Source organism: Crocuta crocuta, unplaced genomic scaffold, assembly GCF_008692635.1.
Source record: "Crocuta crocuta isolate KB4526 unplaced genomic scaffold, BGI_CrCroc_1.0 scaffold270, whole genome shotgun sequence".
NCBI lineage: Eukaryota > Metazoa > Chordata > Mammalia > Carnivora > Hyaenidae > Crocuta > Crocuta crocuta.
In genome coordinates, this window is record NW_027527569.1 from 1,693,843 (window position 1) to 1,719,023 (window position 25,181).

A 25,181-nucleotide genomic window follows, 5' to 3' on the forward strand; every position below is an offset into this window, starting at 1 on the left:
TTTCAGCTCTGCCTGTACTTACCTTAGTAACAGTGAGAATTTTAGACTCAAATATATTGCTTGCTTTAATAAAGAATGGTTAAGCCCCCAATAATATTGAAAAGTAGTCAAAACCTTACTCTCTTTCATAGTGGCATGATAAGGTCAAGATGTCTTTAGGTATGTATGTATGTATGTATAAGAGCACAAAGAGCACAAATATATATGATGCTACCACCTGAAATAAACCCAACCTCCCTCCTCACCCCCAACCCCCACATACAGAAGGGAGAAGTATGTATCTTTGCTAAAGAACCTAATCAATGATTTATAGGTAATTGTTTTAAAATTTCTTTCAAGGTACTTGTGTAGCTAAGACAAATGGCTTTTAGGAGCATATGACTCAGCTAGCTGAGTCCAAGGGGGACAATTACCAAGCGGGGGACTCAATTACTGCACAATAATGTGAGCATTGATTGCATTGTGAGAGGCAGCCTTTCACTTTATATTATAGTTAAGAAAATATGTTCTTCCTCCTTAAATTTTTAGAAGATACTGTCTCAAGAAATTACTTTTCAGTACTTTCACAGAGAGATCCAGTCAGGAGTACAGAGAAGCAAGATTAAGAAATGAGTCATTTATTAAGAATCTGTCTCATTAAGACCTAAACTACCCCATCATATAGGGAAAGTCATATAAATTTTATGCTATTGCTGCATAACAAAATATCTTAAAATTAGGTGCATCAACAGCACCCATTGATTTTCTCACATTCTGTAAGTCAGAATACATCATCATGGCTCATATCATGCAGTCTGCTCAGGGTCTTAAAGCTAAAATTAATGCATGGGCCTGGCTGCATTCCTTTCTGAATTATAGGATCCTCTTCCAAACTCATATAGTTGTTGGTTGATTTAGTTTATTAAAGATGTAAGAGCGAGGTCCCCATTTTCTTTTTAATTGTCAAATGGAGACCATTTTCAGCTCTGAGAGACCATCTATCATTCCCCGCCATGTAGCCATCTCCACAACATTGCAGTTTGCTCTTTCAAGGCTAGCAGAAAAATCTCTGCTGCCTCAAATATTTCTGGACTTTTTTCAGGGGTTCACTTGGTGAGGTTAGGCCTACCTAGGGCCATTTCATTTTTATTAACTCAAAGCCAATTGATCAGGAACCTTAATTACATTTGGAAGGTCTCTTCTGCCATTTAACATAACATAATGGGAGAGATATCCCATCACATATTACTCAAGGGGAGCAGATTATATAAGGCATGTAAACTTGAGAGCAGCAACCTTGAGAACCATCTTAAAATTGCTGGAAGCATATAAGCAATATTAACTCTTCTCTGCCTATGTTTCCTCAACTACAACATTGCAATAATAATGTTTCCTATTCATGGGGTTGTTTTGGGAATTAAATAACATAAAACTCTTACAACAGAAAACATATATAAAATTCTTAAAATGGCACATAATAATTCACTACACAAACGGTGGATGTTAATTTCATGACAACAATTCAGGTAAGCCTAAAACACTCATTCTTCTGTGTGTGGTGGTATGGATCAGACAATAAAGAAATATGTGGCCAGCCCATATTTATCCTCTGTTAGTATGCACTGAGAGAAAGCAGCAATCTGCTGAGGATAGTCTGAAGTGAGAGTAACCTCTGTCCTTGTGAGTGTCCAGCAAAAAAACAATGCTTTGTTTGTATTGACTATTCAGCATTGATTGTCTAAATGAACAATTGTATTCTTTCCTTTTGGTTTGCAAGTACTGATAAAATATGTCATATTAAATGACTGGTTTACACAAAGGGATAGAGTAAACCTATGCTGACTGGCCAGGATCAAGTCTAGCCGAAGGTGGTACTAGAAGCAGTATAACACCATCTATTTCCCTGGCCCAAAAGTTTATTTCTAAGCACCTAAGAAGGTCCAAGGAAAATCCTCCGCACCACCATTCCATGCTACCATTTACCTCACAGACAATGCAATTTTACCTATACTTTATCCAACCAAAACTACTGTATTTGACTCTAAATAGCCAGACATGAGTGAAAATTTTGTGTTAAAAGTATTTACAAGCAGAGCAGAGTCCCAGAGATCAGCAACTGTAACTTGACTACACAGCTTACACAAAGAGGAGAAGGCAGGACACCTGATCCCGGCACAGGCTCACTCTACCCCTCTGTGAAAACCAGTCATTTAATATGATACATTTTATCAAACCCAAACAAACCCAAAACAAAGAAGGCAATTGGTCATTTAGTCAATTAATACTAACTAGTTAATACAAACAAAGCATGATGCAAAGCCAAGACAGTAAAGCGATTGCGTCTTACATTCTCTGCATTTTTTAAAACATCTCCGAAACATTTCTAAGGGTATACTCAGGGAGAAATGAGATAAATTTGACAGAATGCTTTGTATGGAAAGTAAATTGTTTTCTTCAATCAACCACATTTTCCCAATTTTAACGGAGATCCAGTATTCTCCCCCAGAATGTAACCCCTGGCTGGGTTAAATTAATGATGTGTAGCTCTTCTATTCTCATTAGCTCTCAGCTAATGGAATACAGGTTCCTGTGTTTGGGAGTACTATTGCTCAAGGTCCATTATTGCCTTCGATGAATAGGGATATAATTAAGGGAAAGACAAAGAATAATCTTACTGAGTATATTTGATATATAGGTGCTAGACAATGAAGTACATGGGGCTTTAACATAAGATTCAAAGAGTCATTCCTCTAAAGTAGATACACACTGTTAATATACTAATATTCAATGGACTTTTGAGCAAATAGGCTCTTGAAAGTATGATATAACTTCTCTGAAATCTCATTAAATCAAAATTCATTAAAATCTATATACATGTAGATTTTTAATAAGATATGGGATGAATATGGGACTTCTCAACTTGAATCTCCTAGATTTTAGCTCTCTTGATTTTGGCCTTTAAATAACTTTATCTCAGTAGTCAGTTCTACAGCTTTACTTTTTTCATCAATTTTTTATTCCCTAATTTTTTTTTAATTTTTTTTTCAGTGTTTTATTTATTAATTTAACCCAGCCAGGGGTTACATTCTGGGGAGAATACTGGGTCTCCATTAAAATTGGGACAGCGTGAGCAGGGGAGGGTCAGAGAGAGGGGAAGATACAGACTCTGAAATAGGCTCCAGGCTCTGAGCTGGCAGTCAGCACAGAGCCCGATGCGGGGCTCCAACCCACGAACCGCGAGATCGTGACCTAAGCGAAAGTCGGACGCTTAACCGACTAAGCCACTCAGGTGCCCCATATTCCCTAATTTTTTAAGGTAACTTAAGTGAATATGAAATTTACTAAATAGGAAAATAAGAAAAAAAAAACATTTACTAACAACAGTAAATATGAAAATAAAATCATTGAACTAGTGAGAACTCTCCAGAGAAACAGATTCAATAGCATGTATGTATGTGTATATGTACACACACACACACACACACACACACACTCTCTCTCTCTCTCTCTGACCCTCTCTCTCTCTCTCTCTCTCACACACACACACACACACACACACACGTTGTGGAGGCTGACAAGTACTAAGACCTGCATGCAGTTGACAAGCTGGCGATCCTGGAGAGCTGATAGTGTAGATTCCAGTTGAAGGTCAGCACTACAAAACCCAAGAAGAGCCAGTGTTTCCGTTGGAATTCAAAGGCAAGAAAACAAATCAAAGTCCCCATTCAAGGCAGTCAGGCAGCTTTTACTTGTGGAAGGGTCAGTTTTTTGTTCCGCTCCGCTTTCAATTGATGGATGAGGCCTACGCAAGTTAAGGAGGTCAATCTGCTTTATTTGGTCTATTTCAAATGCTAATCTCCTTCAAAACATACTCACATAGACACACTCAGAATAATATTTCACCAAATATCTAGACACTCCATGGCTTAGTCAGATGAAAACGAAAATTAACCGCGACAATTATGTACTAATAAATTAAAAATATGTATACTGCATATATGTATGTTTTCTGATTACAGAATAATAAGTGAGCCTTTTAAAATAAAGGAACCATGCAAAGAACAAAAAAAATTCTAAAAGTCTTAGAAATGTCAGAAATTCCAAGTATTTTGTTAAAAGAACCCCGAAATGACAAACAGCAGAAACATGTCTATCTCACTACTCTTATCATAGTAAATTCATATATTTAACATATTTTTATTATATGTTTACTATATACTAATTATTCTAGGCCTTGAGATGCAACAGAAAACAAAAGATAGTTTACATGATCTTTGCTTTCTTGGAGAAGTAGAGAGTTGAAGGATACAGACAATAAACAATTGAAGAACGAAGATGATTTTATCTAGTATTTTTTAAAAGCATGTAAAAGATAAGAGTGCCATAGGGAGGTAGGCAACTACTGGAAACTCTGAAGTCAGGGACGATCTCTCCTGGGAGGGGAACAATCCACAGAGCCTTGAATGAGGACAAGGCCTAGACACATCTAAAGAAAAGGCATCCGCATAGATGAAACATTTGGCCTGTTGTCCTGTAGGTGGGAGCCAGACTGGCTGGTACCAAAGACCAAAAATAAACGCCAGTATGACTACAGGGAATGAACAAGGAGTAAAGGGAGAGAAATGTGGCCAAAGTGGACAGAGACCTGAAACTGGCAACCACTGGATGATTTTATGCAGGAGAGTGATGTGGTCAGATTTCTGTTTTAGGAAGTTTTTACTGGTAATTGCCCAAAAGAATTGGCACTGGTGCAGGAGAAGGATGGAATTGAGAAAGGACAGATGTGGTATTATATTGTGGGGCAGATATCACCTTTGCTTCTGTGACTCGTACTCAGGCTGGAATGCTGTGTGCTTCCCATGGAACAACAGATAAAATCCTCAGTTCCGTGGGCTGACCAGTGTTCTTTACATTTCAAGTTATCTCAAAATCTGAATGTGCTACCAAACAAACAGGGTGGCAGAAAAAATATAGGTCAAACATCTGGTAATATTCAATAATTTCTTAATCAATTTTCTGCTTTGTAAAACCAAACTTTACTTTTCCAGTGCAGTAAGTTTGAAGAGACTTCAGAATCATTGTCATGGCCTTTACCCAGTAATATACCCAGAAATCAAGAGAACAAATTGAAACTCCTTCACAATAATAGCCTGTTGTTTTTGTTCTTGGTAACATCAGAATGTGAAATGCATAATGAAAGATCATGTAAGTGTCAACTTGAATTGTTTTAACTAAATACACTCATGGAACCACTCCTCAGATTAAGGAACCCAAGAGGGCCCACTCATCGTCACTATTTCCAGTCACTACTCCCCTTGGTAGAAAGTAATGTCTGGTTTTGTATTTTATAAAAGTGAAACATTAATTACAGTACGTTTTCTTCGGTGCCTGTCTTCTTTCATTCAATGTCATGTTTGAGGTTTATTCTAATTATCGTAGTCCAATCATTCTTATTGCTTTCTATTGTGTGAATATACCTGAGTGTATTCACCTACCTGACTGTTAATGGGTATCTGAGTAGTTTCCAGCTCAGATACCCATTAACAGTTATGCTAATAGATGTTTTGCTAGTAGATGTCTTAGGTAAAAAGAAAAGTAAGATATATATATATTTACACACACGCACATACACTTCAGTGGGCATATATCTAGGAGTCAATTAGCTGGGCTGTTTCAGGTATATTTTGAGCTTTATTAGATACTTCCAAACAGTTTTCTAAAGGGATTGTCCAATTTACACCAGCAGTGTATGAATGTTTTAGTCATTCCACATAGTGGAAAGGCCTAGGTTTGATTATATATCTGGAAGTGCTTTAGAGATAATGAAACACATTATGGAATACTTTGGGATCATGCAGTCAATCAAAATTCATGTTTCACCTCTCACATCCGTGGTATATTCCTTTGTGGAAATCATTTGTATCTTCAATCACACATGTCACACAAATGGGAAACGCATGCAATGACTGGGGAGCTGACGTTATGCTGCCATCATCATTAGTATCTGGGGCACTTTCCACGAGCAAGTCACCGTGCTCTAGACAGTAGAATGGCAGCCAAGCACCTGGGCACCTGATGATTTCATTCTCCAGTCAATAACAATCTTTTCTGGAATATTACATTTTTGTACATACATCTTATATTAATACAATACTGAAACCGACCAACCGTTACATTGAAATCAAGGCTGATTTTGTTTTTAAAGACCATCTCCTAACAATCCAAAGTAGAAATGTTTTAATCAGTAAGGAAATTAAAAAAATAGCATTGGGGACATTTTCTATGATGTCATCTCACCTATAAAAATGTTCCATCCTTCTACAATTTTAGAAACAAATTCAACTCTCATGATACTTTATGAAATAATTGTATTTGATGAGTATAAGGAATAGCTTGCTGAGAAATCTACACACTCAAACTGAAAAGCTGGTATCTGTTCTGTGCTGAAGTGTTGTGCGAGGTGGATTTGGACTACTTAGCCACTATGTGATGTATAATATCACCTCTTCTGAAATGTTCATGAGTGACACTGAAAGTCAGGATGTGTGGGTACCAGCTGCTTCTCTTGACTTGGTCAACTGGCTCAGTGATTAATATGGTATATTATTCATGCATTTGTCAAGGAAAGGTAGACTATTCAATAGGATAGAATCAATTCATTTTAATGTTAATTATTATAACAATGTCATGTTTAATCATGTTCATGTAAGGGAATTGTAAGTTTCCATCTTCCACTACTTATTCAATCATTCTTTATCTTCTTGATTTCTAGGACTCTCAATCCATTGATTACCTCAACTACTTCCCAGGGTTTATTACTGCAGTGGTGATGACAGCTTAATTCATGTTAAAAGTTATGAGACTCAGATATCATAGTTATTAGGGGAAGTTTAGTGTGCAAACACGATGGCACAGTTGTACCCGGTATCAGGGGAATGCTGGAGATTCCACTGCTCCTGAACATTTATCATGTTTCTCACTCTTCTGGTAAGATTAATGTTTCTGTAACAAGTCAGGCAGAACAGGGATTCCACATACCAATTTGCACTGGCCCATGGACTTCATTTTCACAACTGCCACGCCTATTGATCCTTGCACATACCTAAGGATCTGCTCTGTACACCTTAAGTTCATTCAGCTTCTTTTTCCAAAATTATTTAAGCCACAACAAAATAAATATTATAAGGATCTAGTAGTGTAGTATTTATCTTAAAATCAATTCAAGAGGATTTTGGTTTTGTCGTCTGCTAAGGATTCTCTTCCTTAATAAGACAAAGATTTTGGCAGTATAATGTCACAGCTAAGAGCCCAGCTGTTGAGGGCAGACACCTGGGTTTGAGTCCGGGATCTCCAGCTTGCTAGCCACCAGAATGTGGGGAAGCTTATGAGGCCGGCAGAGTCTTAGATTCTTCATCTTTAAAACTTGGGTAATCGTATGTACCTCTAGGATGTTTTATAAGACAGGAATATGAGAAAATACACATGTAGCCCTTGGTTGTTACCTAACCTCTCACCAAATGAAAGCTATTGTTGTTGTTGTTTAATATTAAGAAGAGTGGTACCCTCAGGAATGAAAACCTTTATAGACATGATCTGAAAAAAAAAAAATCCCTTCTCAAAAAGCAGCTGCCAGGAAACAACTGGAAGTTGAGCCAATGCTAAAATAGAATATATTTGGTCCCATTACAACTAAAACTATCTTTCTCAAATCTGGCATCTTTCATCTTCTCTTTGCATTCACTTCTCCTTTAGGAAAAGTATACCTGTTAGCCAGAAAATGATCTCTTTTAATCTGGTATCCCTAGCCAGCCCTTGGAAACTGGAGATAAAAAGGAAAATGGTGTTAAAAGTGACCAAATTTCTTATTTCGACTCTGAATATCCCATCATAATTAAAAGGGCAGTGAAATGAAAGTTCAGTAACCTGGATGGGTCCAGAGCTAGACCTGCCTCTGGGAAGCCTGTCTTCTTGGCCAGCCAATACCCTGCTGGACCTCCACAGCCTGACATGCAAAAGAGAAAGCAGGTTATACCAGCAGTTCTTCATAAATCAGGAGAATCTTTTCCTCACTTGATGGCTTACCAAGAATACCAATTACGAAACAGGTCTAGGTCAATGCTGTCCCCACCCCAATCTCCGCCAGCCTTCACACGGCCTTCAAGGAGGCTCCTCCAGGACAGTCTGAAAACCACCAGATTGGGCAACGGTTATGTTAGTGCTGACAGAAATATTAAATTCTAACGTTGCCATGCCAAATGGTGGTTCTGAGTTATTTTATTTTGCACTCTGAGATCTGATTCTGGGAGCACAGTAGAAACCCTGCAGCTGGGTTAGTAAATATGATTGCAAGACAAGGGATTCAGCGCACCGTCCTGACCACAGCGCTGTGACTTGCCCCTCAGAATAGCTTTATAACTATAGGCCCTTTCTTCAGACTATGCAGCTTTCAAACTGAAATCAATAATTTATCAGGAGCAAGAGGCTAGCTGGGGCACCAGAATGCCTGCTTTGTCCTTGCAGCAAAAGCAACTTTGTTGATTGTAGAATATACTTGACTTCCTCAAAAAATGTTGTTTGACAAAGGATTCTGTACCCCCCAAATTTGCAAGTCACCGTACTCTTCTCTCAGAGCTCACTTGTGTGTCCTGTCCTTTTATCTGACAGCTGTCAGGACAGCTTCAAGGATAGAAACAAACAATTCAGACTTTTTTACAAAGTGTTGTTACTCCGCACTGCAAGTTCCGTGGATAGTCAGTAAGGTAAGGGTATTCCAATGCCTTTGTTCTGATTAAATGAATGTATTTGGATAGCATTTTGGAAGAATTGTCACAAACATTTTTTTCTCATTTGCTCCTCTCCAACAGATTATGGCAAAAATAAAAAAGATATCATGTTTATTTGAAGCCTGATATAAAAGAGACTAAGTATTTTACTAGAAATAAAAAGTTGATCAGTGGAGGAAAAGACATAAATCTAGGATTCCTGATTCTTCATGTTGCACTTGATCCCTCTAGATTACATTTTTTTCCCTTTTTTATAACCAGCCTATTATGAAAATAAATCAAGGAAACCTCATTAAAAATGGAGTCAGAAAGGCCCGGAAACCGAGGTTTCATGCACTACCACTTGCTGTACGTACATCTTGCATGAGACCAAAAGAAGCTTAACTTACATACTCTGATGGGAGGAATGAAGAAGTCCTCCTTGCCCAGTAACTGCCCAGCCAATGAGAAGCCCTAACAGTGCCCTGCCTCCAGCTGTCTCCTTTTCCTTATGAAAGCAATCCTCTCTCGTCCAATCTCTAAACTTGCTTATGGCCCACCGTGGTTTTCTTGTCCCAAATTGCAGTGCTCTACTACTCCCAAATAAATTCATCTTGCTGGTAAAACAGCAAGCTCTTTTGGTGTTTTTGTTTTTATTTTGAAGGTCAGAATTACCCAAAGATAATATGAACTGTAGTTAAATGAATATAAGGTTTAAAATCCATCACACCTAAATTTCTCAGAGAATTACTGTCTGTAGTATTGAATGCCATAGACATCTTAGGATCTTCCTCTGTACACTTAAACTCTGAATAAGGACTCAGATAGGCAATACCAGGCCCTGGTGCTCTGAGGAGGGGCAGCTCTGTCTAAGACTGTTTCTGGGATCCCTCCCTCTAAGGATGTTCTCAATATCCATCTGTTGGAAGGGTGTTCATAGCATTCCTCTCTCTTATGTCATATTCCCAAGATTCTTATCTCTGACAGCATATTCTCAGCATCCCTCTTTCTGTTAAATAACTTTATTTTGACAAAGAAAATAGGTCCCAGACAAAATATTCATATGTTTTTCTCACAAATGAATTTAACTCTTACATCTCACAGTAAATGTACATATATGAAAAATAGCCCGAGAGAACTGAAATTCACTTATGTATTCAAAGATTTTAAATTAGCCATTTCACTGATTAATTTAAACATGGGTGGAATGCTTTTAAGCACAAATAATTTAGTGCCAGATATTGTTTTGTTTTGTTTTGTTTTGTTTTGTTTTATTTCTAGGAGAGAGAGAGAGAGACAGCGTGAGCAGGGGAGGGTCAGAGAGAGAGGGAGATACAGACTCTGAAACAGGCTCCAGGCTCTGAGCCGGCAGTCAGCACAGAGCCCTACGCGGGGCTCGAACCCACGAACCGCGAGATCATGACCTAAGCGAAAGTCGGACGCTTAACCGACTAAGCCACCAAGGCGCCCCAGTACCAGATATTGTTTAGGCTTGTGAATTTTGTGATTAGGCGTAATTATCCATGATCCCTTCAGACTGGATATTCAGAAACAATTCAGGAAACACTACTATGAGGGCCACAGGAACATCCCTCCTAAGTAAATGACGACTGTGGAAGGAACCCAAAAGTCACGTGGAATAAACGGAGTCCTTCAGCAGGACTGTTTATTATCCTATTTCATGTATGGGAGAGGCTTTTGCTCCTGAGGAGCCATGACACTGTAAGCATCAATCACTGCGGGATCTAAAGCCCATCCGCTTTTTGAAGATGCCTTGAAGACATCAGGAAATAAATATTTCGGGGGACCACACAACCCACACACTTATAAATCAAATGTGCCTTCAGGAGTCAAATATCCAATTAGTGGATTCTTGGGCTCTGCCATGTTACTTAAAGAACTTTCCCCTGAGGATGACTCCTGTCTTTGGGCCCTGCAAATTGAAAACAATCACTCTGCTTTTAAGATGTCAAATCAATTTAATTTGCAAAAATAGATGGATTCACACATATTTTTTAAGTCTCTTCTTTTATGAATGCTCCAAAAGCAAACATTTTGTATACACTGTAACCTATTTTTTAACCTTTACTTTTATCTAAGCAATCAATTAAAATATTTAATAACTTTAAAATAATGAAATAAAATATACAACTTCCAAGTTCTGTAAACTTTCTCCTGTGGTGATTTGTTACAACGTATAACAGAATGTGTAGAAAAACAATATGGTCTTGTAGTTACAATACTTTTCTTACCTGGAACTTTCTATCTCAAAGCTAGGTCTCTGGGAAACACAGTCCAAGATCCAGTTTCTGACTAGCCAAGAAAAGTATCACTCTATTTCATTTATTGACATATTCATTCTTTTATTCCTCAAAAAGAATTATGTTATTTACTACAGGCAGTCACTGTGGCAACCACTGGGCATAAAATGATGAGCCAAAAGGGTCTCAGTTGTCATGAAGTTTATAGTCAAGTGCATAGGTTTTTCTTCTCAGAGTATTTGTTTTTATTTTACATACAATTCTAACAGCCCAGTATATCTGGATGCCATGCCTATAACATAATAGAAGTATCAAGTCAGAAGGGAGAAGGCCTACCAGAAGGTTTAATAATGAGAGCAGGGAGAGAGGAAATGTCACCCAGAAGTAAAGAGAAAACTTAGTAGCGTTCATTCATTCAACAAATACTTCCTGAATGTCTAGTATGTGCCACCATTGCCTTAGGAACTGAGGACAATCACTGTGTGACAACAACAGAAATCACACCCGTTTCTCATGGGGCTTATTTTCTACCAACAGGAAGACAAACATCAAAAAATCACATGAAGCAGAAGAGATTTAAAGTCAGATAAAGATGTGTAAATAATAATAATGGCAGCTAACCCTTTTCTGACACCACATACCAGATACTGTTCCAAGCATTTTCCCTATAAAAATTCATTTAACCCATTCAACAGCCTTCAGAGTGTGAACTATTATTTATTTCTATTTTACAGAAGAGGAAATTGTGGCATTTCTCCAGAGGCAAACTTTTGTGGAAGCATACAAACAACATGCAAATGAGTGTTTATTCTGGTTGAAGTGACAGTGAGGATCCCACACACACCCAGCCCTCAATCTCACTCCCCTTGTTGCCCTTGGAGATTCTTCAAGGAAAGAGATCCCTAGGTTTTGCAGAAAATAATCTGGAAAGCACTGATTTAAGAAAATGCATTTTCTGTGGGGCTAAACAGGTATTATAGCACCTACTTACTCTACTCTAAAGAACTAATGGGCATTTAGAAATACCTTTTATCCTTTCCTTCCATCTTTCTATGAAATGAGCTGAAAGATAAGTATTCCTATTTTATAAATGGGCTTAAAGAAGCACAAAGAGGTAAAGTGACTACTACTGTTTTTATCAGCTACTATGAGACTCACTGCATTATAGAACTACAAAAGTTCTAGCCTTCCCTTTGAGTACCAATAGGACCGAAGTCATTCATTTAAGTAAATAGATGCTCTAGAGCAAGTCATTTCACAAACATTTCATTAATGTTTTCAACGTAGGATTTCTATTCTTTACCAATATTTATTGAATACTTATTATATGAATCTGTCACCATATAAGAAGCTGAGACCACAGAGAAGCCTATGGTAATTATATCAAGGGTAAAATATAGATAAAGAGAAAAATATAAATGCTATTTCTAATATATTTCATATCCAAACTAGGGTGCCTGTTTGTATATTGGTAGAGGTATATTGATGAGTTAATGGATAAATAAATGATGGTTAGAAGAAAAGATAGATGGACACACAGAAGGACAGATGCATGGAAAGGTGGATGGGTGGATGGATGGATATTGATTACATGTTGATGAATAGATGGAGAAAGTGAAGGTGAATGAATATTTATACTGACAGACAAACTGACTACTACCAAATAAATAATTAAGATATGAATGCTACTTAGAAACAAATCAGCAAAGTTTTACTAACACTGATTAAATGATGTTTACTATTTAGTGTTTAAGAATGTAAGAAAACAGGGGTACCTGGGTGGCTCAGTCGGTTAAGCGTCCGACTTCGGCTCAGGTCATGATCTCATTTCCTGGGCTTGAGTCCCATGTCAGGCTCTGCGCTGACTGCCAGCTCAGAGCCTGGAGCCTGTTTCGAATTCTGTATCTCCCTCTCTCTCTGATCCTCCCCCTGTTCACGCTGTCTCTCTCTGTCTCAGAAATAAATAAAACATTAAAAAAATTGTTTTAAAGAATGTAAGAAAACAAGTTATGGATATTTGAAAAAGGTTTTTATATGTCTAATGCTAAAGGAATGTATTTCTAAACATCTCTAGAAGAACCATCAAAAAACCATTATTCATAAATTCAAATTCAATAAATAAATATTTAAGAAAGTAGATTGAAGTTGAGTCTTTAAAAATAGATATTTAAAAAAAATTAATGTTTTATTTATTACTAAGTGAGAGAGAGAGAGAGAGACAGCGTGAGCAGGGGAGGGTCAGAGAGCGAGGGAGACACAGAATCTGAAACAGGCTCCAGGCTCTGAGCTGGCTGTCAGCACAGAGCCCAATGCGGGGCTGAACCCATGAACCGTGAGATCATGACCTGAGACGAAATTGGGCATTTAACCAGCTGAGCCACCCAGGCGCCCTTAAAAATAGATATTTAAAGGGATGGCTGGGTGTTCAGCAGGTTGAGTATCTTACTCTTGATTTTGGCTCAGGTCATGATCTCATGGTTCCTGGGATCCAGCCCATCAGGCACCGGGCTGACATCACAGAGTCTGCTTGGGATTCTCTCTCTCCCTCTCTCTGCCCCTCCTCTCTCACTCTTTCCCTTTCTCTCTTTCAAGATAAATAAAACTTTTATCAAAAATTAGAGAAAAATAGATATTTGGAAAAGTAGAAAGGAGGACATTTCCAAAAGACAGAAGCAATGCCTGAAGAAGAAATATAACATAGTCCTAGTCAAGAAATAAATCTATGTGCTTGACATGGAAGTTGCATGTTGGGAATGGGTAAATGATGAAAGTGGCAAGAGAAGCTGGTACCAGAATACTAAGTGTCCTGCACACTGAAATGAAGTGTTTAGAATTTATCTTCTACATACTGAGAAGACACTGCAAGTTTGTGGTTTTATTTCTTTGGATTTTGGCTTTAGAGGATGTGTTTAATTTTTTAAAGATTAATATATGCCAACTGCTGTCTTGGGAAAATTATTCCATAGGATAAAAATATGGTAATGAAGGGAGAGAAAGCAGTCTATATTTTCTAACAAAGATAATGGCCATTCTCCTTCCAACTCACATATCCCAACCCTTAGAAAGGTATTCAGTGACCACCCAACCTGAAATAGGCCTACCCAATAAGTGCCCCATTAACTCAATCCTTTCACTTCACTTTATTTATCTTTATAGCATTTAGGTCTACCTGTTAGAAATATATGTACTTATTTTTTAATAGTTTCTTTTTTTTTTTTTTTTTGAGAGATGCTGGGAGCCACACTGGCCTCACTGGATGACAGTCACAGCGAGGAAATGGTAGTGTTTGCATAGCTCCTGCCATGAGAAACGAAAACTGGTATCTCCTTCTGCTACTACTGGCTCATGTTGGAAATGAGCCTGCTGGTATTGACCAGGCCTCACAATATTCCAGATCAGATTGATATTCCCCACAGAGATTGCTCATAAGGAAAGGCATGTCCCTGCCTTTTCCAAAGAGATTTCATATGAAAACATTGTGCATGATTGTTAAAAGGCTCTTCCTATGGGCCTTGCAGATCCAAGACTTACATAATAAAGAGGGCTTGAGTCTGGCCCTGAGACAAAGAGCCTAATTTAGAGTTAAGGGCAGATATCCACCCCCACCCATTTGTTTCTGCTTGGAGCATTTTCTGGCCTTGAATATGCTTATTGCTCCCTGGGAAGGAACCTATTGAGGAACTTCTTCTTTTGTGATTATGGGAGCAGAGGTATTTCCTGAAAGACCTGTTTTTCTTGATACTTCCACCTTAAACAAGCTATTCACTCCTGCCCACAAAGAAGTAACTTCACCCTTTTTATGCTAAAAACTTTGTCTGGTATGCTAAAGATACCTTCCTTCCCCATAAGATAAGCATCTAAATCACCTACCTCAATCACTATTGATAAAGGTTATGCAGGAGTCTTCTACAAATCTATGTTCTGGGAAATTCTTACATATCAAAGTAGTCTGTTATCAGAAATCATTGTCTAAGGCAAATGCCACTTCTGTGCCATCCTCCAAACACTTAATGATAAAATAAAGTTGAGCCCCAGTCAGCGAGGAGATGCCTGCCTGGTGACCAGAAAGACTCTCAGGCCTCTCTCACCCCTCCCTCGCCGACACCGTCCATCCTTCAGGGACCTCTGGACCCTGGCTGGAGTCGGTCTCCGACAGAGAGAGAGATAGAGCACAAATGGGGGAGGGACAGAGAGAGAGAAGGAAGGAGAGAATCCCAAGCAGGCTCTGTAAGCACTGTCAGCACAGAGCCCAATGCAGGGTTCAATCTCATGAACAGTGAGATCATGACCTGAGCCAACCACAAGTTGGACGTTTAACCAACTGAGCCACATAGGCACTCAATATGTACTTATTTTTTACTTGTCTATCCACTAGAATATAGGTGCCAAGAAGGCAACTAATTTAACTTGCTCACTGATTTATTTCTAGTGCAAAGAATAGCACCTGATATATAGTAGACACTTAGCAAATGTTTGTTATAGAAAGAGTGAGTATTTAAATTGAGCTTAATCCACAAATCTGTAGACAAGGTATCGTGCATGTATTAGTTTATAAATCATCAAATGTATTCTTAGAAATTATACTTCTTGGGGCACCTGGGTGACTCAGTCAGTTAAGTGTCCCACTTCAGCTTAGGTCATGGTCTCACTGTGTTATGCCCAGATCGCTATCTCCCCAAAATCCCAAGACCACCAAGGAGTCCGAGTCACGTATGCAAAGGCAAAGGGCTTTATTACGGGCTTAAGCTCCTGCTCCTAGACCTCACCAACGCAATGGATCCATGCTGAGAGCCCCGAACAAGGGCAGAGAAGGGTTCTTACGGGGTTTGAGACGGGGGAGTTACAGAAGTTGTGACAAGGAACAGTGATCCAATTGTAATTATTCAACATCATTCATAGCGGGTTTGACCATACACATTGTCTAGAGTATTCGTTACTTTTGGCGGGATCCAATTACATTTAGAGTACCTTTAAATTTAACCAATCACAGAGCGAGCCGAGGGTCTTGTTCGGCGACTAACGGGTTAACTTTAACATTAGGTAACAGGGTCCTATCTATAGTTTCTATCTCCAGGCCTCTCCCTTAACAATGTGGAGGGTGGTCGCTGGACTTTCCTGATTGGGTGTTGTAAGGGTGGTTTCTCCTGCCTTGGGCAATGTGTAGCTACCTGATAGTTTCGGGGAAGCTGAAACTCAGGCCTTCTAGTTTAGAGGGGAAACTTAAAGCCTGTCATGGAGTCAGTTTGGTTTAGACGTTTAGACTTGCGGCCTTACAACTGTTCGTGGGTTCAAGCCACGCATTGGGCTCTGTGCTGACAGCTCAGAGCCCAAAGCCTAAGTCAGATTCTGTGTCTCCCTCTCTCTTGCCCCCTACCCAGCTTATGCTCTGTCTCTATCAAAAATAAATGAACATCAAAAAAAATCATATTTCTTAATTATTTAGCATACTTTTGACATTTTAATATTTATAAGTCGGCTCAAAGCACCTGAATAGAATTGTAACACAGCCAACAGTTTTTGTAGTAACAAGTTGTTGATCTGGTAGAAAATTCACTGTAGCTCTGTTACTTCCTTCAAGGCTACCTAAGATCCTAGGGGAGAATACAAATTAAAACTTTTAAATTGCAACAAATAATTAATACAACAATTTATGATACAATATTGTTTATGACACCAAATGGGGAATGATACAAAATCAAATAACAGACACAAGACACCTTAGTATGTCTTGTGTGTGCAGTATGATTCCTTAGTCTAAAGTAAATGTTGCATGTATGTGTGTATAATAAGTAAGAAAAAAATGACTAAAAACACATTAAACCATGATTTACTTCTGGGTATTATATTTTGGATATTTTGCTTATTATTTAGAATTTTACTTATAAAATCTTCTATAAGAATATATTGTATTAGTAATACTTTAAAAATGAACCAAAACTATTTTAAGTGAAAAAAAATCCAACGAAAGTTAAAAAACGTAGTCATATATCAACAAACTATACAAAGCAAACCTAATTATAGAATATGGAATTCAGCAATTAATAACTTGAAACATTTCTGTTATTAAAAGTATCAAAAAATAACAAAGAATTCCATAAGCAAGCAATGTCATTTAATTTCGCAAAGGTCGAATCTCAGACCTGGAAAGAAGAAGGATCTCAGAATCTGGGTTAAAAATTTATATAAACTTAAAGGAAAAGAGCCACATAATGGCTTCTCTCTTAGATCTAACAGGAGTTGGATGAATTTTATATTAACTTGAAACCTGGCTCCAAGTCTGTCTCATCTAGGCTTCCCAGATAGAAGATCAAATTTTCTGGCAGGGACAAAGGTAAATCAAAAGCCTATCCAAATCATGTGTTTAAATCTATGATACTGTTTTGGTTGTAGTATACAGTGAAAATACTCATCCTTGAGAACTTCCAGAGATACAGAGAGTATGCTCGTCCTTATCCCAATTCTCTCCTGGCTTCTAGAATCCAGAGGGCGGTTCAATTGGCACAGGATTCCACATGGGGTGTGTAGCTGCCAAGTCATTCCCAAGAAAACAAAACATTAAGAGAAAAAAAAAACCCAATAAATTGCAAAACCAAACATTTGACATTTAGAATCAAGGACTGTATGGGAAATTTTAACTTCCTCAACACTAATAACACTAGAAATTCTAGGCCAAATGATAGGGTATCAAAGGCAGCAATGTAATCTTCCTATGATACTATAAACTTTCGGATGGTGCTTTACCAAAACCCTCTTACAAAATCATTTATTAAAGCAAACACACATACACAAACGAGTATTTCTTCTGAAGATGAAACGACATGCTTTTACATCACTTATTGCTCATATATGGGAGTGATCCATCTATATTTATACCACTGCTATTCTCTATCCCCCCTCAACTCAGCCTCTCCAATCTTAACACTGCAGCAAGAACAATCCACTAATGCATAACCTGATCTACTGGTCTTTAGTAGAAGGGACCTTTTAAATCATCTTTCTGCAGCCACTTTAAGTATAATCAGCACAGTACAACACATTGGTTTGACTGTGGCTGTATCTTTGAGCCTGGAAAAAACCCTCAAGTGCAAACATGTCAAAATTATAAATATTCTGCTAACCTGACCACACATTCAATTTTTATTGTAGAGAAGAATCACTTCAAATTTAGCCAAACACGATACTTAGGCAGAATCAATCCTCCAAGGGTGGATTTAGGTATCAGGTTTACTCAGTGGTTTAAGTTTTAGGACAAGTTTTCTAGGGTGCTATTGCATGCATTGATCTGGATTAACAAACATCAAATTTCAGGCCATATGAACTCACATGGAAATTAATGCCATCTCTATGTGCATTTTTATTCTTCTAGGGGCAAATATATATATATTTTACATATACATATATGTAATACATATATATATGTAAAGAGAGAGAGAGAGAGATACAGAGAACATATTCCACAGTAAAAAATAAACCCATTGCAGCCTTTCAAAAATTTTAAGAGCAGTTTGGCTTACCAACGCACTCACTCTAGTTTCTAATAACAAATCCAATTTAGCTCAGTCTCTGGTGGCAAGTAGTCATGTAATTGAGTATAATTTGTCACAATTGGCCATTCTGACTCAAGAATTTAGGATCAAGCTAGTATAAACATTTAAAAAGCCCGTGCGACATTCCACCTAATAACAGAAAAGCTGTAACATGGTAACCTGCTCTACCCAAAAGAATCTCTTAAGATTTTTTCTATATTTCTTTATTTCTTCTTATTTCTTCTATATTTCTTTATTTATATTGAATATTCCTATTGCCAAGACATCACTGTTTGCATAAAGTTTTGATCCCAGCCTGAAGCGGTAATATTCACATTTAATTCCCGATGTCACATGTCTGACTTATGTACTTATGTAGCATCTTTAACTTGAAGATTTTCTACTAAGTGTTAGTGTTTGAAAACTTCTAATGCCTGAGATAAAAACAAAAAGAAATTGTTTTGACAAATTGATTCCCTTCACATTGATGCCATTTGACTTCATACATCTCTTAACTGTGACATTTTCAAATGTACTAAACAGAATATATGGAAATGAAAGATGGAAACACTTATAAAGTAGACTATGACATTTACTGTAAAGGCATTATACAGCTAATGGAGTTAAGTGAAGTAAAAACAGAACTCTGGACAAGGATGATAGCCCCAACAACATCGAGTGTGTTAACAGAAGTCATTAAGTTAAGAAAAAACAAAAATAAGACTGCAGGCACAGTTTTTCCAAATTGTCAGCTGAGGACATCTGAGCATTATGAGGACATCTGCTCTATCAGCAGTCTCTTGGAGTATATGACTTGATAATATACATGCAATGCTAATAGTTATGAATATGGTGGTAATAATAATAACAATATGTTAGCATTTTTGACTTCTGCTTGTGCTCCAAGCCCTCTGTTAAACATTTAGTAAACATTCAATATAGAAACAAACCCTAACCACAGCCACACAAGGCTATTATTTTGGTTTGATTGAAGAGCTTTAGGTTTAGAGACAGCACTTTCATGGATTCAAATCCAGATCAGTTCCAAATCTTGAGCTCCCAACATTATATGTTCTATTAAAATTTAAAAAAAAAAAAAAGTAATACTTATTTAGGAAATCCTTTTGTGTAAATTAAAAGAATTTTAAATTAGTTAAAATATTTTAATTGTACTTTATCTAACATTTTTAAATATTTATTTTGAGAGAGAGAGAGAGAGAGCATGAGCTTGAGCGTGGCAGAGTGAGAGGGAGAGAAAGAATCTCAAGCAGGCTCACCACCGTCAGTGCAGAGCCTGAAGTGGGACTTGAACCCCTTAACCATGAGATTATGACCTGACCAAGATCAAGAGTCAGATGCTTAACCTACTGAGACACCCTGGTGCCCCTATTTTAACTAACATTTTAATAAAATATTTTAAATAATATTCATTTAATATTGAATAAAATATTTAAACAGTGAAATCTTAATAAAACTTTTTTCATATATCTTTNTATATAAATATAATTTTGCATACCAGGGTATTCTACAAATATATCCTTATGTTAGTACAGGCAAAAAAAATTAAATGTATATACATATATACTGATAGCATGGGAAAAAAAGTGAATCAGGACTAATCCTAAGAAACTATGTCCAACCTTTTTCCCTGGTAACATTTCCACCTTAAACATCTTCAAAGGCAAATCTTTATGCCTTTTTTTGTGGTCTGTAGCTTGGACATCAAATATAGAGCAAAAGCACACTGGATAAATTTGATAATTGTCTTTTATGAGGTTCTGATTCTCATTTCTATTGGAAGCCCATTTTTTTTCAGTGTACAGAATGGGAATGTTTAAACATAACTCTAAATACATCTCAAGATAGATCTATTCCATTCTTCTTATAAGCAAAAGGAAAATTAAAATTAAAAACTACTTTAAGCTAGGAAAGGACAATTGTTTTACCCATAGAGCTCCTAATTATTTAAGGGAAATGCTACGGAATTATACATATTGAATACTAAGGAATTAATGCACATTAAAGCTGATGTTGAAGGGTACCTGGGTGATGGCTCAGTTGGTTAAATGTCCAACGCTTGGTCAGATCATAACCTCACAGCTTCATGGTTGTGAGCCCCACATCAGGCTCTGTACCCATTGCATAAAGCCTGTTTGTAATTGTCTTTGCCTCTCTTTTTGCCCCTACCCTGCTCATGCTATCTATCTCTCTAAAAATAAAATAAAATAAAATTTAAAAAGTAAAAAATAAATTAAAAAATCCTGATATGTTTGTTATGGTTTGGAGCTAATGTTAGGGTTTGGAGCTAATGGCCAAGAAAGAATTCTTGAGATGGCTTCAGTGCAAAAAGGTGGTTTTATTAAAGCAATGTGGACACAACCATGGTCAGAAAGAGCTGCACTGGGATTGTGAGGAGTGACTGATTTCGAACCCTCTGTATTATGCTCATGAGAAATTTTAATTCATAAATGTCTTGAATAATGGCATCTACAGAATTATATTGACTATCATTGTGAGAAAAGGTAGTGTAAATGATTGTAAAAAATTTTCCATATGCCATAAAATGCCCAGTAAACAGTGACTGTTGTGATGTCACAGTATATGTGATTGAATTTTGTTTCAACATACATTCCAAGGCAAACCCTATTCCAAATGGTAATCTCTTGATCATCCCAAACAGCAAGTAGAACATTTAAATCATCCTTTATCAATGAATGCATTAAAAATATGAAATTGGGGGAAGACAGGCAAGGAAGACCCTTAGAGGTGTTTGAGTAATAGTTTGTAAGCCTAGACAGAGAATTTTGTTCTCAGAAAATACATAGTAGAGAAAGTGACCATTGGGTAGAAAATATACCATCAAATATCTACTTGCTTTTGAAAACTAATAAAGTTAATTTATTGCCTAGGTTGAAAAAAAATTTATCTTCTTTTTCAAAATCCCATTCAAATGCCATCTAAGTCATAGGGAAATTCTTCTGACTTAGGGTCCGTTTTTATTACTTCAATAGAATGGCTAAAGTAGATTCAACTGCTTTAGGTTCTATTCACTTCTCCACTTATTTATACCTGTTAGTGGGAAAAGAACACTGTTCAGAACATAAAAGCCTATGTTTTAGTCCCAACGATTTTACTAATGAACTATATAACCTTGGGAAAATCACTAAACTTCCTAGAAATGGAGTTTTCACATTTGTGGGAAAAGAAGGTTAGACTAAAGATCTTTTGTTTTTTTAAGTTTCTAAGATTTTATGTTTTCAAGGACATCTAGCTACTTATTTATTATTCATTATACTTTTCTCATATGATGCTAATTAGCTTTTTTGATTATGTGATCAATATATAAACCTGCACTATTTTTGGCCTGTTCAGTTTTAAATATGTATAAGTAGATTTTATCCACCTACTCCTTCCGCGCAGTGGCTTAGCCTTCCTTAAATGGAGAGCAGAGTTTCTTCAATGTGGGAAAGAATGTTATGATTTTTGCTGATTTCGATGAACGATGATTTAGATTCCCAAACATTCTGTTCATATCAGTTTCAATTTCATATAATTAAAACTCCAAGCCATTGTGCCTTATGTAAGAAAGTTGTTCAGTACTATATATTATAATAATATATACTGTATTTATATTTATGTTCATCTAAAATTTATATTTATATTCATATAAAAATGAATCCACAGTTTTGCAGTCTAGATTAGAGCAATTCTAAGAAGCACAAAAAATCTAGGCCCCTTTTATCTTTGGGCTCTACCACATTGAGAAGATCTATCTAATTGTGAAGATCAAAGGAAAATATTCATTCTACTAATTATTTTCTACCTTCTAAAAGAGAGGCATTTTCATTTTTTAAAAAAATGATAGCTCCCTGCAAACCTATACTTATATCTAGAGACTTGGTTGGATTCAGAAAAACAATTTTGGCAAGAAAATTTCATAGACAATGTCACATATTTTATATTATATTACATCAGGAGGCATATAATATGTGGTTGTTCCTTATTAGTGATGCTAATGAAACCATTTAATGCTTATTTATTTTTGAGAGAGAGAGAGAGAGAGAGACAGAATGCAAGCAGGGGAGGGGCAGAGAGAGAAAAGATGACACAGAATCTGAAGCAGGATCTAGACTCTCAGTTGTCGGCACAGAGTCCCATCATGGAGCTCAAACTCACAGACCACAAGATCATGACCTGAGCCGACATTGGATGCTCAACCAACTGAGCCACACATATGACCCTTCGTTTTTTTTTGTTTTTTTTTTTTTAAATAAGACCTTTTAAAATGGTGTTTGGCTGTAGGAGTGCTGACAATACTGACTCCATCTTTGGTCCTCTTCTTGTTCATGTCTGCTAGATGACTTCTCTTGGGGTCCTGGGCTCCTTGGAGATTCATATACATACATTAGAAATATCCACCAAGGCAATAATGAGGGAAGGCTTGCTTTGGTCTCCCAAGAATCTGTTAAAAGCAAGAGTCTTTCCCTTTTCTGACACAGATGGCACCACAAAATCTAATTATATGTTAGCTGGCAATTCGGCACACGCAAACCCTTTTAAGTGCATACAAACCCTTTAATCTCATTATAGTGCCCTTCTACATATCCTTTCACTCTATAAAATCTGATGACTAAGGTCCATATTTTGCAGAATATAGCTGCACAGATGTCTGATCACCATCCACTTGATCGTCCTGTTGGGAAGTTACCTTGAATAAAACTCTGTAAACTGTATGCAGTTGCCTGCTTCATTTTTTGGTCTCACAACACCTTCTCAGTTTGAAAGATACTTTATAGTCTCCTCACCCTCCAAAAATTTCCAGATCGTTCTTTCGTAATGGTACATTGTTCCTTTGCAATTTATAAGTGATCTGAGTAGTGCTATTTTGGCACCATGCTGATATATCCTGTTCCCCTACAACTTTTTATCTAATGGTTGTAGCATCCACTGATGATCTTGGCTACATAGTTATTGTATTGAGAATCACAGCATGGCAATTGTCTAATTGCATCATTCCTTCTTCACTTATTAACGAACAGTCTTTTGTAAAGATGAGCTTCTCCGGAACAATAAATATTCTAGGCCACCAAAGAAAAACTTCACTGGACAGAGTTAAACAGACAAGGAAAGCTTTATTCAAGATTATTCCAATAGGGGAGATTGAACTCAACTCTGCTGAAACAAAAGGGCAATTTTTAAGCACTGAGTGAGGCAGTAGGAGATACTAGAGGACACAGGAGCGGGGGGGGGTTGGTCAATGTTATCAGGCCAATGTGTTTCCTAATTTTAGGAGAGCTAGCTATTAGTTAGACTCCTACCTTCCCTCCCCTGGAGACTGGGAGATAGGACAGCTATCTGTCTAGGTTATTGTATTTTAAAAGGATTGTTCCAGGTCCTTGAGAATAACATTCCTAGTCTGTAAATCTGACAAGAGACTGAGACAACATTTACATTTCACAGGGGTAGAGAGAATTGACTATTGAAAATTTTCTAAAGTAGATGTTCTAAGGAAAGGAAAGGAATGGTCCTTTGGTCAAGAAGAAACTTATCTAAAGTTTAGTCAAGCTGAGGGGAGAATTTATCTTGTACTTTCCCATGACATAATACCCATGGCCTCCAATTTCAAACTCATTTCTTGGTCCAAAATGACTGCTGTCATTCCAGGCATCATGACCACTTGCAGGTAGCAGGAGAGAAATAAAACATGCCAACTGTCTGATTTTCAATTAAGGAGGCTTAGAACTACTAACATATAACTAGCCATGAGCAACTACAAGGAAGATTGGGAAAAATGGGGGAGCACATTCTACCCAAAAAAGTCAGGAATTTGTTACTATTTTTAGAAGATGAAACTGACTATGGAGCAGGAAACTAGAAGTCTCATGCATACTGGTAAACATAGTTGTCACAGAAAATAGAAGCACTGGTACCACCGACAAAATGTTCAATAAGTTGTTCTTCCTCAAATCTATTACACTTCATAGTTTCTGTTTTATTAGGAGTATATCTTAAGCCTAATGCTTCATATCTGCTTTCAGCAAATCAGCCCAGTGAGATATGAGGTAATAATCTTTTTAGATCCTTAATTATATTTATCAATATTAATTGGCAACTACTAAACACTTACACAGTACCCTCAACAAATACAAAAAGATATAGAGTATAATGTGCATATTTTCAGACCACAAGGCTATGAAGACAGGAAATAATAAAGATTAGAGCAGAAATCAATGTTATTCAAACCAAAAAAAGTAGTTGAACAGATCAATGAAACCAGAAGCTGGTTCTTTGAAAGAATGAACAAAATTGATAAACCACTATCCAGTTTGATCAAAAAGAAAAAAGGACCCAAATAAGTAAAATCAAGAATGAAAGAGGAGAGATCACAACCAACACTGCAGAAATAAAAACAATAAGAGAATATTATGAGTAATTATACACCAATTATACACCAATAAAATGGGCAATCTAGAAGAAAAGGACAAATTCCTTGAAACATCTAAACTACCAAAACTAAAACAGGAAGAAATAGAAAATGTGAACAGATCCATAACCAGTAAAGAAATAAAATCAGTAATAAAATCTCCCAAAACACAAGAGTCCAGGGCCAGATAGCTTTCCAGGGGAATTCTACCAAACATTTAAGGAAGAGT